The 16,292-nt window shown below is 57.4% G+C and overlaps 1 protein-coding gene across 3 annotated transcripts in view; it reads left to right on the top strand.

Annotated features, from left to right (window-relative positions):
* Positions 1-16,292, top strand: part of LOC142258175 (uncharacterized) — a 44,170-nt gene that overhangs the window by 1,646 nt on the left and 26,232 nt on the right. The window lies entirely within an intron of this gene.

Genomic DNA, 16,292 nt, shown 5'->3' with positions numbered 1-16,292 from the left:
CCCACAAGATAGACCTGTTGCATCCTCACCACTAGAGGGAGCCCACAACATAGCTTTGTTGCTTCCTCACCACTAGATAGCGCCCACAACATAGACTTGTTGCATCCTCGCCGTTAGATGGCGCCCACAACATAGACCTGTTGCATGCTCATCATTAGATGGCGCCCACAACATAGACTTGTTGCATCCTCGCCGTTAGATGGCGCCCACAACATAGACCTGTTGCATGCTCATCATTAGAGGGAGCCCACAACATAGACTTGTTGTATCCTCACCACTAGAGGGAGCCCACAACATAGACCTGTTGCATCCTCACCACTAGAGGGAGCCCACAACATAGACCTGTTGCATCCTCACCACTAGAGGGAGCCCACAACATAGACCTGTTGCATCCTCACCACTAGAGGGAGCCCACAACATAGACCTGTTGCATCCTCACCACTAGAGGGAGCCCACAACATAGACCTGTTGCATCCTCACCACTAGAGGGAGCCCACAACATAGACCTGTTGCATCCTCACCACTAGAGGGAGCCCACAGCATAGACCTGTTGCATCCTCCCCACTAGAGGGAGCCCACAGCATAGACCTGTTGCATCCTCCCCACTAGAGGGAGCCCACAACATAGACCTGTTGCATCCTCACCACTAGAGGGAGCCCACAACATAAACCTGTTGCATCCTCACCACTAGAGGGAGCCCACAATTTAAAGGGAACCTGTCACCAGGTTTTCCCCTATAACAGGGGTGGGGAACCTCCGGCCCGCGGGCCGTACGCGGCCCGCGACGACTTTTTCTACGTCCCCCGGGCTGATTCCCGGGGACTGCAGTGCTGGGGCGGCAGCCGCATCCTGGTGGCTGCTGGCCCTTTAAAACCCCACACAGCGCGTTCAATGCTGAACGCTGCATTTCCTTTACCTGAAAGACTACGTCCCCACGCTGGCATTGCCTACGTGAGGACGTACTTTGTAGGTGGGGTCGGCGTGAGGGGCGCTAAAATCAAAAGGAGAGGATTGACTGCCAATCATCCCACAGGTCTTACTGTGCCGAGCAGCGCTCTGTGCCCAGCGGTGGTGGCTCCCTGCCCGGCGGCGGCTCCCTGTGCCCGGCGGTTTGCGGCGGCGGCTCCCTGTGCCCGGCGGTTTGCGGCGGCGGCTCCCTGTGCCCGGCGGTTTGCGGCGGCTCCCTGTGCCCGGCGGTTTGCGGCGGCGGCTCCCTGTGCCCGGCGGTTTGCGGCGGCGGTTCCCTGTGCCCGGCAGTTTGCGGCGGCGGCTCCCTGTGCCCGGCGGCTACCTGTGCCCGGTGGCGGCTACCTGTGCCCGGTGGCGGCTACCTGTGCCCGGTGGCGGCTACCTGTGCCCGGCGGCTACCTGTGCCCGGCGGTGGCTGCTCCTCTCTGTGCCCAGCGGCTCCCTGTGCCCAGCGGCGAAGGCGGCTGCTCCTCTCTGTACCCGGCGGCGGCTGCTGCTCTCTGTGCCCGGCGGCAGAGCCCTCCGTGCCCGCAGCCACCTCCAGCGCTCAATGATCCCAGCCTCCCCCAGTTCTCTAACTACATCCAAGCTCATCCGGGTCTGCCTGTGCCCCCAGCGCTCTGTACCTCCAGTGCTCTGTGCCCCTCTTTCTCCCCAGTGATCTGTGCCCCCCCACTGTTCTGTGCCTCCCTCCAGTCTCCCCAGCGCTCTGTACCTCCAGTGCTCTGTGCCCCTCTTTCTCCCCAGTGATCTGTGCCCCCCCAATGTTCTGTGCCTCCCCCCAGTCTCCCCAGTGATCTGTGCCCCCCAGTCTCCCCAGTGATCTGTGCCCCCCCCAGTGTTCTGTGCCCCCCCAGTCTCCCCAGTGATCTGTGCCCCCCCCAGTGTTCTGTGCCCCCCCAGTCTCCCCAGTGATCTGTGCCCCCCCCAGTGTTCTGTGCCCCCCCAGTCTCCCCAGTGATCTGTGCCCCCACAGTGTTCTGTGCCCCCCCAGTCTCCCCAGTGATCTATGCCCCCCTAGTGATCTGTGCCCCCCCTAGTCTCCCCAGTGATCTGTGCGCCCACCCCCAGACTTCCCAGTGATCTGTGCGCCCACCCCCAGACTTCCCAGTGATCTGTGCGCCCACCCCCAGACTTCCCAGTGATCTGTGCGCCCACCCCCAGACTTCCCAGTGATCTGTGCGCCCACCCCCAGACTTCCCAGTGATCTGTGCGCCCACCCCCAGACTTCCCAGTGATCTGTGCGCCCACCCCCAGACTTCCCAGTGATCTGTGCGCCCACCCCCAGACTTCCCAGTGATCTGTGCGCCCACCCCCAGACTTCCCAGTGATCTGTGCGCCCACCCCCAGACTTCCCAGTGATCTGTGCGCCCACCCCCAGACTTCCCAGTGATCTGTGCGCCCACCCCCAGACTTCCCAGTGATCTGTGCGCCCACCCCCAGACTTCCCAGTGATCTGTGCGCCCACCCCCAGACTTCCCAGTGATCTGTGCGCCCACCCCCAGTCTCCCCAGTGATCTGTGCCCCCCCCAGTCTCCCCAGTGATCTGTGCCCCCCCCAGTCTCCCCAGTGATCTGTGCCCCCCCCAGTCTCCCCAGTGATCTGTGCCCCCCCCAGTCTCCCCAGTGATCTGTGCCCCCCCCAGTCTCCCCAGTGATCTGTGCCCCCCCCAGTCTCCCCAGTGATCTGTGCCCCCCCCAGTCTCCCCAGTGATCTGTGCCCCCCCAGTCTCCCCAGTGATCTGTGCCCCCCCCAGTCTCCCCAGTGATCTGTGCCCCCCCAGTCTCCCCAGTGATCTGTGCCCCCCCCAGTCTCCCCAGTGATCTGTGCCCCCCCCAGTCTCCCCAGTGATCTGTGCCCCCCCCAGTCTCCCCAGTGATCTGTGCCCCCCCCAGTCTCCCCAGTGATCTGTGCCCCCCCCCAGTCTCCCCAGTGATCTGTGCCCCCCCCCAGTCTCCCCAGTGATCTGTGCCCCCCCAGTCTCCCCAGTGATCTGTGCCCCCCAGTGTTCTGTGCCCCCCCAGTCTCCCCAGTGATCTGTGCCCCCCCCAGTGATCTGTGCCCCCCCTGTCTCCCCAGTGATCTGTGCCCCCCCAGTCTCCCCAGTGATCTGTGCCCCTCCCCAGTGATGTGCCCACCCAGTCTCCCCAGTGATCTGTGCCCCCCCAGTCTCCCCAGTGATCTGTGCCCCTCCCCAGTGATCTGTGCCCCCCCAGTCTCCCCAGTGATCTGTGCCCCTCCCCAGTGATCTGTGCCCACCCAGTCTCCCCAGTGATCTGTGCCCCCCCAGTCTCCCCAGTGATCTGTGCCCCTCCCCAGTGATCTGTGCCCACCCAGTCTCCCCAGTGATCTGTGCCCCCCCAGTCTCCCCAGTGATCTGTGCCCCCCCCCCAGTCTCCCCAGTGATCTGTGCCCCCCCCCAGTCTCCCCAGTGATCTGTGCCCCCCCCAGTCTCCCCAGTGATCTGTGCCCCCCCAGTCTCCCCAGTGATCTGTGCCCCCCCCAGTCTCCCCAGTGATCTGTGCCCCCCCCAGTCTCCCCAGTGATCTGTGCCCCCCCCAGTCTCCCCAGTGATCTGTGCCCCCCCCAGTCTCCCCAGTGATCTGTGCCCCCCCCCCAGTCTCCCCAGTGATCTGTGCCCCCCCCAGTCTCCCCAGTGATCTGTGCCCCCCAGTCTCCCCAGTGATCTGTGCCCCCCAGTCTCCCCAGTGATCTGTGCCCCCCCAGTCTCCCCAGTGATCTGTGCCCCTCCCCAGTGATCTGTGCCCCCCCAGTCTCCCCAGTGATCTCTGTGCCCCTCCCCAGTGATCTGTGCCCACCCAGTCTCCCCAGTGATCTGTGCCCCTCCCCAGTGATCTGTGCCCACCCAGTCTCCCCAGTGATCTGTGCCCCTCCCCAGTGATCTGTGCCCCTCCCCAGTGATCTGTGCCCCTCCCCAGTGATCTGTGCCCCTCCCCAGTGATCTGTGCCCCTCCCCAGTGATCTGTGCCCACCCAGTCTCCCCAGTGATCTGTGCCCCTCCCCAGTGATCTGTGCCCCTCCCCAGTGATCTGTGCCCCTCCCCAGTGATCTGTGCCCCTCCCCAGTGATCTGTGCCCCCCCAGTCTTCCCAGTGATCTCTGTGCCCCGAGCCTCTCCCAGTTTTGTCTGTGCCTTCAGCCTCTCCCATCCTTCTCTGTGCCATCTGTGCCCCCCTGATTTGTCTGTGCCTCCAGCCTCTCCCATCATTCTCTGTGCCCCCAGGGCTGTCTGTGTCCCTCCGGCATCCCCCAGGGCTGTTTGTCCCCGGCTATTTATATAACCCCAGCAATGTTTGTGCCCCCCAGCTATGTCTGTGTAACCCAGTGATGTGTATATACCCCCAGTGAAGTCTGTGCCGCCCAGTGATGTATGTATCCCCAGTGACGTCTATGCCCTACTGCTTCCCTAGTGATGTATATTCCTCCCAACCCTCCCCAGCAATGTATATGCCCCCCCAGCTATGTTTGTGCTCCCCATAAATGATGTATGTACCCCCCAGTGATGTCTATGCCCCCAGCCTCCCCAGTGATCTATATTCCTCCCAACCCTCCCCTGTGATGTATATACAGCAGTCCCAGCCAACTCAAACCTGGAAAAGCAGTTGTGAAAAGCAAAAAGGATCAACATCGCCTAATATTACAGCTGCACCAAAGAGTACAAGCTCCAGCCGCCACAGTGAGTTAATTGTTTGACCAAATATATTAGGGTAATTTTCAAGTTGATAATTTTGTGCGGCCCCCGAAGGTTGGTAGAAATTTCCAAATGGCCCCCGGCAGAAAAAAGGTTCCCCACCCCTGCCCTATAAGAGAAAAAGAAGGAATGTGCACCGCACTGCTTACCTATTGGAGGTAGTGTAGTAGTCCCGTTCCAAACACTATTCAGTGTGGCTCTTGCCTGATAATATTCTTGGCTTGCCGGGTATACCATGGGACTTTTTTCTGATCCTGATGGATAAATGAGTCACCTACCGAGGTGCTATTGCTCAGCTGAAGCCAGTAAATCCATAGAACAAAGGAAGACGGGCAGCACTCTCCGGTATTCTGGGGCTATTTTATTTTTCAATGCTGACAAGTGATACAGACATGTATATAAGAGCCCAGGCTGATCTGTTGTTCAGAAAAAACACCTTTATTATACTCCCCAAGAGGCAGTCGGGTCCGATGTGTGTTGCTGCTGCTCTGGGGTCCAGCGTCTCCTTTCTTCCATCCATTGCCGTCCTCCTTCCCAGCCTTGTGTGAAGACGTGTCCTATGTCATCCACACAGAGGCCTCAATGGCGCTCCTGCGCACCCGCACATTGGTGTGCCTGCTGAGGGCAGGCTGAGAAGGCGCTGACCTCAAGAGCAGCAACGACTATGGGCTCCGATCCCTTCCTAGGTAAGTATAATAAAGGTCTGCACTTATATACTGTATATAAGGGCTTACTGGTGGCTGCAGCCTGTAAGGCTGCTTTCACACATCCGGTTTGAGCACTGCGGCTCAATCCGGCTGTGCAACCTATGCAACGGATGCGGCGAAAACACTGCATCCTTTGCATAAGTTTTTACATGCGGCCGGTCCGTTTTTTTCCGGTTGCGGCACACTACTGAGCATGCGCAGTGGAAAAAACCGCATGCGGCGGCCGGATGCGTTTTTTCTTTGTCGCTCCATTGGGAGACCCAGACAATTGGGTGTATAGGCTATGCCTCCGGAGGCCGCACAAAGTATTACACTAAAAGTGTAAAGCCCCTCCCCTTCTGCCTATACATCCCACGGGCTCCTCAGTTGTTTTTATGCTTTGTGCGAAGGAGGCAGACATGCACGCACAGCTCCACAGATTAGTCAGCAGCTGCTGCTGACTATGTCGGATGGAAGAAAAGTGGGCCCATATAGGGCCCCCAGCATGCTCCCTTCTCACCCCACTCTTGTCGGCGGTGTTGTTAAGGTTGAGGTATCCATTGCGGGTACGGAGGCTGGAGCCCACATGCTGTTTTCCTTCCCCATCCCCCTTAGGGCTCTGGGTGAAGTGGGATCCTATCGGTCTCCAGGCACTGAGACCGTGCTTCATCCACAACTCCTGAGGAGCCTGCTGGATAGGAGCCGGGTATCGTTCAGGGACATGGCCCTGCTACTTGGAGGTACTCTGTGTCCCCGTGGGGACCGCGCACAGCAACACTCCAGCATTGCTGGGTGTGCTAGTGCACCGGGGACCGCGGCGCTGACCGGGTTAAATGTGCCATTACACACTCAGCGTCGCTGAGTGTGTTTGTGTATGGGGACTACCGCGCTGACCGCCGCTGCCATGGTTAACACTGCGGCGCGGCTGGGACTTGTAGTGCGCCGGGGACTTCCGCGCCGGCCGCGCTTATACGGCGGCCGCGCTTATTACTCGAGTCCCCGGCTTTTGCGGCCTAGTCTTTTTTCCTCCCGCCCCCAGCCCTGACAGGCAGGGGAAGGGCGGGACGCTGTACAGGACGAGCAGCAACGAGGGCTGGAGCATGCTTTGCATACTCCATCCCCCTCACTGTGCACAGTGGGGCACCAGTTCCCGCACTTTCTGGGTCACGCCCACGGCTCCCTCCTCTCCTCAGGACGCCGGCAGCCATTCCTGTCAGCTCCTCGGACGCTGCAGAGGGGGACAAATTCTGGGAGACCCAGGCAGGGATTCTGGTGGCCTCACAACCGCTTTAAGCGGGCGGTAAGCAGCACCTGTGGTGCTAGCCCCATTGTGCAGAAGTGTAATTATAAATTATATGTTTATGGTATACTAGAAGGTGGCCCGATTCTACGCATCGGGTATTCTAGAATTTACGTATTGTGTAGTTCATGTATGATTTTTGTTATATATATATATATATATATATATATATATATATAGATATATATATATATATATATATATATATATAGATGTTGTTGCGTGTAGTTACCAAGTGTTTGTGTAGGGGCTGTACATGTTCTGGGTGTTGTCTGGGTGTAGCGGGGGGGTCGTTATTTGTGGAGCGCTGTGTGTCTGTAGCGTTGTGTGTGTGTGTTGCGCGGTTTGTGTGGGTGTGTGTGTGTGTTTTGGGGGGAGGTATGTTTTGTGCAATGTGTGTGTTGTGCGGTATGTGCGTATATTTGTCTGTGCCGCGGTGTTTGTGTGTTGGGTGTTGTGTGTCTGCGGCGTTGTCTGTGTGTGTGGGTGTCTGTGTAGGGTGGTGTTTGTGGTTCCCAGTGTGTGTGTGGTGTGTTGTGCAGTGCGTGTGTGGCAGTGTGTGTGTGTGTTTTGGGGGGAGGTGTGCACCCCCCATCGTGGTCCACCCCCCATCGTGCTCCATCCCCCATGCTGCGCACCCCCCATCGTGCTCCATCCCCACTCCCCATTGTGCTCCATCCTCCATGCTGTGCATTCCCCGTCGTGCTCCATCCCCTATGCTGCGCATTCCCCATCGTGCTCCATCCCCCATGCTGCGCATTCCCCATCGTGCTCCATCCCCCTTGCTGCGCACTCCCAAACGTGCTCCATCCCCCATGCTGCGCACTCCCCATCGTGCTCCATCCCCCATGCTGCGCACTCCCCATCGTGCTCCATCCCCCATGCTGCACACTCCCCATCGTGCTCCATCCCCCATGCTGCGCATTCCCCATCGTGCTCCATCCCCCATGCTGCGCACTCCCCATCGTGCTCCATCCCCCATGCTGCGCACTCCCCATCGTGCTCCATCCCCCATGCTGCGCACCCCCCATCGTGCTCCATCCCCCATGCTGCGCACCCCCCATCGTGCTCCATCCCCCATGCTGCGCACCCCCCATCGTGCTCCATCCCCCATGCTGCACACTCCCCATCGTGCTCCATCCCCCATCGTGCTCCATCCCCCATGCTGTGCACCCCCCATCGTGCTCCATGCCCCATGCTGTGCATCCCCCATCGTGCTCCATCCCCCATGCTGCGCACTCCCCATCGTGCTCCATCCCCCATGCTGCACACTCCCAAACGTGCTCCATCACCCATGCTGCGCACTCACCATCGTGCTCCATCCCCCATGCTGCGCACTCCCCATCGTGCTCCATCCCCCATGCTGCGCACCCCCCATCGTGCTCCATCCCCCATGCTGCGCACCCCCCATCGTGCTCCATCCCCGTGCTGCACACTCCCCATCGTGCTCCATCCCCCATGCTGCGCACTCCCCATCGTGCTCCATCCCCCATGCTGCGCACTCCCCATCGTGGTCCATGCCCCATGCTGTGCACCCCCCCATCGTGCTCCACAGTCACACATCAGACAGTAAACACGCACACATATGATCGCATACACTCACACACACCCCACTTCTCCCTGTGCCCACCGGTGGGCGGTCCCAGCAGCTGTGCTGCACGCCGTGCTCCTCTGCCGACACTCACAGATCCGATCGCATACACTCACACACACACACACACACTCACACACATCCGATCGCATACACACACTGACGATATCGCACATACGCGCTGACACACTCACAACATCCGGAGATACCACATGCTTCCGGCCATGTGATCCTCCAGCAGGTCCTGGAAGCTCACAGCACAGTATCGCCGCCGAGAAGCAAGCGATATCACGGGATGTTGTGAGTATGTGGATGCGATCTGATGTGTGTGTGAGGTGTGTGTGAGAGTGAGTGTGATCTGATGTGTGTGTGTGTGTGTCTATTCTTATGTGTGTGTGAGGTGTGTGTGTTCCGCCGCTGCAGGACGTGGATGCGATCTGATGTGTGTGTGAGGTGTGTGTGTTCCGCCGCTGCAGGACGTGGATGCGGTCTGAGTGTCAGTCTGATTCTGAGTGTGTGTGAGTGTGTGAGTGTGTGAGTGTGTGAGTGTGTGAGTCTGAGTCTGAGTCTGAGTCTGAGTCTGAGTCTGAGTCTGAGTCTGAGTCTGAGTCTGAGTCTGAGTCTGAGTCTGAGTCTGAGTCTGAGTGGCGGCCAATCTGTGCGGGGGGGGCGGACCCGAGGCGAGGCGAGCGGCCAATCCGTGCGGGGGGAGGAGCCGAGGCGAGGCAAGCGGCCAATCCGTGCGGGGGGCGGGGCCATGGCGAGCCCAGCGGCCAATCAGCTTTGTGTCACCGTAAGGACACAATTTTGGAGCATGACAGACAGACAGACAGAATAAGGCAATTATATATATATATATATAGATACTTTACACTGTATAGTGCACAGTTGATTTTTGGCTATATACCCTATTGTGTTGCTCAGGGAAGACAATAGCATGGCGCCCACAAAAGGCAGGGGTGCCAAAACACAGGCTTACTATGCTGCCTGCGCCGCATGTACGACGCCGCTACCGGCAGGTTCCACTGACCCTCATTGTGTGCACTGCTCGGCCCCTGCTGCACTTACTCAGCCGGAGCCTCTGCTAAGAGGGGCCCAGGGGGAGCCACCTGCTGACACTATCCAGGTGACAGGGACGGAGTTTGCAGTCTTTACGGATAAACTCTCTGAAACTATGGCTAAGATACTAGAAGCCTTGCAGTCCAGACCGGTATCTCAGCACAGGGACACTGTTGAATCATTGTTCCCTGGCCCCCCTCAGTTGGACCAACAATGTCCCCCGGGGGTATCTCATAGATCCCAGGCTGGGGGCTCTGACACGGACCCCAGCCCCAGACCGATTAAGCGAGCTCGCTTGGAAATTCCCTCGACATCATCATGTTGTTCAGGGTCTCAGCGGGGGGAATCTCTGGTTGACGCGGAGACAGCTGATCAGGATTCTGATCCTGAGGCCGCTCTCAATCTTGATACTCCGGACGGGGACGCCATAGTGAACGATCTTATTGCGTCCATCAATCAAATGTTGGATATTTCTCCCTCAGCTCCTCCGGTGGAGGAGTCAGCTTCTCAGCAGGAGAAATTCCGTTTCAGGTTTCCCAAGCGTACACAGAGTATGTTTCTGGACCACTCTGATTTCAGAGAGGCAGTCCAGAATCACCATGATTGTCCAGATAAGCGTTTTTCTAAGCGCCTTAAGGATACACGTTATCCCTTTCCCCCTGACGTGGTCAAAGGTTGGACTCAGTGTCCCAAGGTGGATCCTCCAATCTCCAGACTGGCAGCTAGATCCATACTTGCAGTGGAAGATGGGGCCTCGCTCAAAGATGCCACTGACAGGCAGATGGAGCTCTGGTTGAAATCCATCTATGAAGCTATCGGCGCTTCTTTTGCCCCAGCATTCGCAGCCGTATGGGCGCTACAAGCTATCTCAGCAGGTCAAGCGCAAATTGACGCAGCCACACGCACGTCCGCGCCGCAGGTGGCGTCCATAACTGCTCAGACGTCGGCATTTGCGTCTTACGCTATTAATGCTGTCCTGGACTCTGCGAGCCGTACGGCGGTTGCATCCGCCAATTCGGTGGTACTCCGCAGGGCCTTGTGGCTACGGGAATGGAAGGCAGATTCTGCTTCCAAAAAGCGCTTAACCAGTTTGCCAATTTCTGGCGACAGGCTGTTTGGCGAGCGTCTGGATGAAATCATCAAACAATCCAAGGGAAAGGATACATACTTACCCCAGCCCAAACCGAACATACCCCAACAGAGGAGGGGGCAGTCGAGGTTTCGGTCCTTTCGGGGCGCGGGCAGGTCCCAATTCTCCTCGTCCAAAAGGCCTCAGAAAGATCAAAGAAACTCTGATTCATGGCGGTCTAAGTCACGTCCTAAAAAGACCACCGGAGGTGCCGCTACCAAAGCGGCTTCCTCATGACTTTCGGCCTCCAATCCGCATCCTCGGTCGGTGGCAGGCTCTCCCGCTTTTGCGACACCTGGCTGCCACGGGTAAAAGACCGTTGGGTGAGAGACATTTTGTCTCACGGTTACAAGATAGAGTTCACCTCTCGTCCCCCGACTCGATTTTTCAGGTCATCCCCGCCTCCCGAGCGAGCCGAGGCTCTTCTGCAGGCGCTGGGCACTCTGAAGGCAGAAGGAGTGGTGGTCCCTGTTCCTCTTCAGCAACAGGGTCACGGTTTTTACTCCAACCTGTTTGTGGTCCCAAAGAAGGACGGGTCTTTCCGTCCTGTCCTGGACCTGAAACTGCTCAACAAACACGTAAAGACCAGGCGGTTCCGGATGGAATCCCTCCGCTCCGTCATCGCCTCAATGTCCCAAGGAGATTTCCTTGCATCGATCGATATCAAAGATGCTTATCTCCACGTACCGATTGCTCCAGAGCACCAGCGCTTCTTGCGCTTCGCCATAGGAGACGAACACCTGCAGTTCGTGGCACTGCCGTTCGACCTGGCAACAGCCTCACGGGTTTTCACCAAGGTTATGGCTACTGTAGTAGCGGTCCTCCACTCTCAGGGTCACTCGGTGATCCCTTACTTGGACGATCTGCTGATCAAGGCACCCTCTCAAGAGGCATGCCAACACAGCCTCGACGCTACTCTGGAGACTCTCCAGAGTTTCGGGTGGATCATCAATTTTCCAAAGTCAAATCTGACACCGGCCCAATCGCTGACATATCTTGGCATGGAGTTTCATGCCCTCTCAGCGATAGTGAAGCTTCCGCTGATCAAGCAGCGTTCACTACAGAAAGGGGTACAATCTCTCCTTCAAGGTCAGGCACACCCCTTGAGGCGCCTCATGCACTTCCTGGGGAAGATGGTGGCAGCAATGGAGGCAGTCCCTTTCGCGCAGTTTCACCTGCGTCCTCTTCAATGGGACATCCTACGCAAATGGGACAGGAAGCCGACGTCCCTCGACAGGAACGTCTCTCTCTCTCAGGCGACCAAAGCTTCCCTTCGGTGGTGGCTTCTTCCCACTTCATTATCGAAGGGGAAATCCTTCCTACCCCCATCCTGGGAGGTGGTCACGACGGACGCGAGTCTGTCAGGGTGGGGAGCGGTTTTTCTCCACCACAGGGCTCAGGGTACGTGGACCCAGCAAGAGTCCTCACTTCAGATCAATGTTCTGGAAATACGGGCAGTGTACCTTGCCCTGAAAGCGTTCCAGCAGTGGCTGGAAGACAAGCAGATCCGAATTCAGTCGGACAATTCCACAGCGGTGGCATACATCAACCACCAAGGCAGCACACGCAGTCGGCAAGCCTTCCAGGAAGTCCGGCGGATTTTGATGTGGGTGGAAGCCACGGCTTCCACCATCTCTGCAGTTCACATCCCAGGCGTGGAAAACTGGGAAGCAGATTATCTCAGTCGCCAGGGCATGGACGCAGGGGAATGGTCCCTTCACCCGGACGTGTTTCAGGAGATCTGTTGCCGCTTGGGGGTGCCGGACGTCGACCTCATGGCGTCCCGGCACAACAACAAGGTACCGACGTTCATGGCACGGTCTCAAGATCCCAGAGCTATGGCGGCAGACGCCTTAGTTCAGGATTGGTCGCAGTTTCAGCTCCCTTATGTGTTTCCTCCGCTGGCACTGTTGCCCAGAGTCTTACGCAAGATCAGGGCCGACTGCCGCCGCGTCATCCTCGTCGCTCCAGACTGGCCGAGGAGGTCGTGGTACCCGGATCTGTGGCATCTCACGGTCGGCCAACCGTGGGCACTACCAGACCGACCAGACTTGCTGTCTCAAGGGCCGTTTTTCCATCTGAATTCTGCGGCCCTCAACCTGACTGTGTGGCCATTGAGTCCTGGATCCTAGCGTCTTCAGGATTATCTCAAGAGGTCATTGCCACTATGAGACAGGCTAGGAAACCAACGTCCGCCAAGATCTACCACAGGACGTGGAAAATTTTCCTGTCATGGTGCTCTGCTCAGGGTTTTTCGCCCTGGCCTTTTGCCTTGCCCACTTTTCTGTCCTTCCTTCAATCTGGACTGGAAAAGGGTTTGTCGCTCGGCTCCCTTAAGGGACAAGTCTCAGCGCTCTCTGTGTTTTTCCAGAAGCGCCTAGCCAGACTTCCACAGGTACGCACGTTCCTGCAGGGGGTTTGTCACATCGTTCCTCCTTACAAGCGGCCGTTAGAACCCTGGGATCTGAACAGGGTGCTGATGGTTCTTCAGAAACCACCATTCGAGCCAATGAGGGATATTTCTCTCTCACGCCTTTCGCAGAAAGTGGTTTTCCTAGTAGCAGTCACTTCACTTCGGAGAGTGTCTGAGCTAGCAGCGTTGTCGTGCAAAGCCCCTTTCCTGGTGTTTCACCAGGACAAGGTGGTTCTGCGTCCGGTTCCGGAATTTCTCCCCAAGGTGGTATCCCCCTTTCATCTCAATCAGGATATCTCCTTACCCTCTTTTCTTCAGCGCTCTATTGGGAGACCCAGACGATTGGGGTATAGCTACTGCCCTCTGGAGGCCACACAAAGCACTACATTAAAAGTGCAAGGCCCCTCCCCCTCTGGCTATACCCCCCCCGTGGTATCACGGGTTCTCCAGTTTTAGCTTTGTGTGCGAAGGAGGTCAGACATTCCATGCATAGCTCCACAGATTTTAGTCAGCAGTAGCTGCTGACTATTTCGGATGGAAGAAAAGAGGGCCCATATAGGGCCCCCAGCATTCTCCCTTCTCACCCCTGGATGGTGTTGTAAGGTTGAGGTACCTATTGCTGGTACAGGGGCTGGAGCCCCACATGCTGTTTTCCTTCCACATCCCCTGGTAGGGCTCTGTGGAAGTGGGATCCTGCCGGCCTCTCAGCTCTGACGCCGGGCTCCATCCACAGACCCATTAGAACCTGATGGAGACGGAGTAGGAGTACGATCAGGGACAGGCCCTGCATCATACAGGTACTCTGTGTCCCCGGCAGGCACAGACACACTCCGGGCTGGCTGGGTGTTGTAGTGCGCCGGGGACCGCAACGTTGGAGTTAGTGTCCCCACAGATTACTGGGGGATTTTTTTTTGTGTATGGGAACGCAGCGCCGACCCCCTCTGGACCGGGCGGCGCTGCTGTGACTTGTGGTGCGCCGGGGATCCGCCGTCCGCGCTTTTACGGCGGCGGCGGTTATAAATTGAGTCCCCGGCTTTTTGGGCCTAGGACGCCGGCAGCTCCGATTCGTTCCCGCCCCCACCCTGTCATTCAGGGTAGGGGAGAGACGCTGTTCGCTAGCAGCGACGAGGGCTGGAGCCTGATTTACATGCTCCAGCCCTCACACTAGGCACAGAGGGAAGCAGGCTTCCCGCTCTTAGTCAGGAACGCCCAGGGCCCGCCCCCCCTCCTCTCTCAGGACGCCGGCAGCCATTACATGCATGTCTGGCTGGAGGAAGGACGCAAGGCTCTGGGAGACCTGGACTAGGGGCTATCTGGCGACCACACACCCGCTTTTTAAGCGGGCGGTAAGCGATTTTTCTGTGCTGGTCCCTCTAGTGCCTCACGGTGTATCGGTGTACTGTGTAGGATATAGAGAGATTGTATTTCTTGCACTGTGAGGTCGCTTCTGGCTGCATATCCCAGATCCCTCTGTGGAAGCAACAACATGCCATCCTCAAAACGCAAGGCTGCCAAGGCTAGGGCTGTGTGCACTGCGTGTGCTGCATGTGGGGCTAATCTACCAGCAGGCTCCGATGACCCCCATTGTGTGCAATGCTCCGACCCGGTGCTGCTTCGCCAGCCGGAGTCAGGAGAGGTAGTGACCCAGGCTGAGACGCTTGTAAGTTCTGCCCCGGTGACAGGGACAGACTTTGCAGTTTTTGCTGATAATATGTCTGTGACTATGGCAAAAATCCTTGAAACCTTGCAATCTATGCATGGGGCTCAGCCTTTGGGCACGGCGAGGCCTCTGTCCTCAGGTCCCCCTCACTTGGAATTAATCCAGCCCACAGGGGGGTCCCCGGCTTCACAGGCCGAGGATTATGACTCAGATGATAGCCCCAGCCACCCTAAGCGAGCTCGCTGGGAAAGACCCTCGACGTCATCACACTGCTCAGGGTCTCAGCGCAATCAGTCTCCCTGTGATGTGTCTGATGTGAGTGATCAGGAATCCATTCCTGGAACCCCTCTCAACCTGGATACCCCTGATGGGGACGCCATGGTAAACGACCTTATCTCAGCCATCAATAGGCTGTTGGATATTTCTCCCCCAGCCCCTTCAGCAGAAGAGGCGGCTGCGGAGCAGGAGAAGTTTCGTTTCCTTTATCCCAAGCGTAAATTGAGTGCTTTGTTGGATCACTCTGACTTCAGAGAATCAATCCAGAAGCACGACGCTCACCCAGAAAGGCGTTTCTCTAAACGATCTAAAGATACGCGTTTCCCTTTCCCCCCTGAGGTGGTCAAGCGCTGGACACAGTGTCCAAAGGTAGACCCCCCGATTTCCAAACTCGCAGCTAGATCCATAGTTGCAGTGGAGGATGGCGCTTCACTTAAAGATGCCAATGACAGACAGATGGACCTTTGGTTAAAATCTGTCTATGAAGCTATCGGCGCGTCGTTTGCTCCGGCATTCGCAGCCGTATGGGCACTCCAGGCTATTTCAGCTGGCTTAGCAAAAGTGGATGCTATCATACATCCAGCAGTGCCGCAAGTGGCGCACCTTACCACGCAGATGTCGGCGTTTGCGTCTTACGCTATCAATGCGGTCCTAGAATCTACCAGTCGCACCTCAATGGCGTCCGCCAATTCGGTAGTTTTGCGCAGAGCCTTGTGGTTAAAGGACTGGAAAGCAGATGCTGGTTCCAAAAAATGTTTAACCAGTTTGCCTTTATCTAGAGATAGACTGTTTGGCGAGCCATTGGCTGACATCATTAAGCAGTCCAAGGGTAAAGACTCCTCTTTACCACAGCCCAGAACGACCAAACCTCAGCAAAAAAAGTGGCAGCAGAGGTTTCAGTCCTTTCGAGGTTCGGGCAAGACACCATTTACCTCGTCCAAAGGGACTCAGAGGACGCAAAGAAACTCAGATTCGTGGCGGGCTCACACGCGCCCCAAGAAAGCAAATGGAGGTACCGCTTCCAAAGCGGCTACCTCATGACTTCCAGCCCCCTCCCTCCGCATCGCCGGTCGGGGGCAGGCTCTCCCGCTTTTCCGGCATTTGGATGTCACAGGTCAAAGACCGGTGGGTGACGGACATTTTGTCTCGCGGGTACAGAATCGAGTTCAATTCTCGTCCTCCAGCTCGGTTCTTCAGAACCTCCCCACATCCAGACCGAGCAGATGCTCTGCTGCAGGCGGTGGACTCCCTAAGAGCGGAAGGAGTGGTGATCCCAGTCCCTCCTCAGGAACAAGGGCAAGGGTTTTACTCCAATCTCTTTGTGGTTCCAAAAAAGGACGGCTCGTTCCGTCCTGTTCTGGACCTAAAACGGCTCAACAAACATGTGCACGCCAGGAGGTTCCGGATGGAAACCCTGCGTTCTGTCATTGCCTCAATGTCCAGAGGAGACTTCCTTGCCTCAATAGACATCAAAGATGCTTATCTCCACGTGCCAATT

Source organism: Anomaloglossus baeobatrachus, chromosome 12 (assembly GCF_048569485.1).
Source record: "Anomaloglossus baeobatrachus isolate aAnoBae1 chromosome 12, aAnoBae1.hap1, whole genome shotgun sequence".
Taxonomy (NCBI): domain Eukaryota; kingdom Metazoa; phylum Chordata; class Amphibia; order Anura; family Aromobatidae; genus Anomaloglossus; species Anomaloglossus baeobatrachus.
This window is presented reverse-complemented; position numbering and strand designations above follow the sequence as displayed.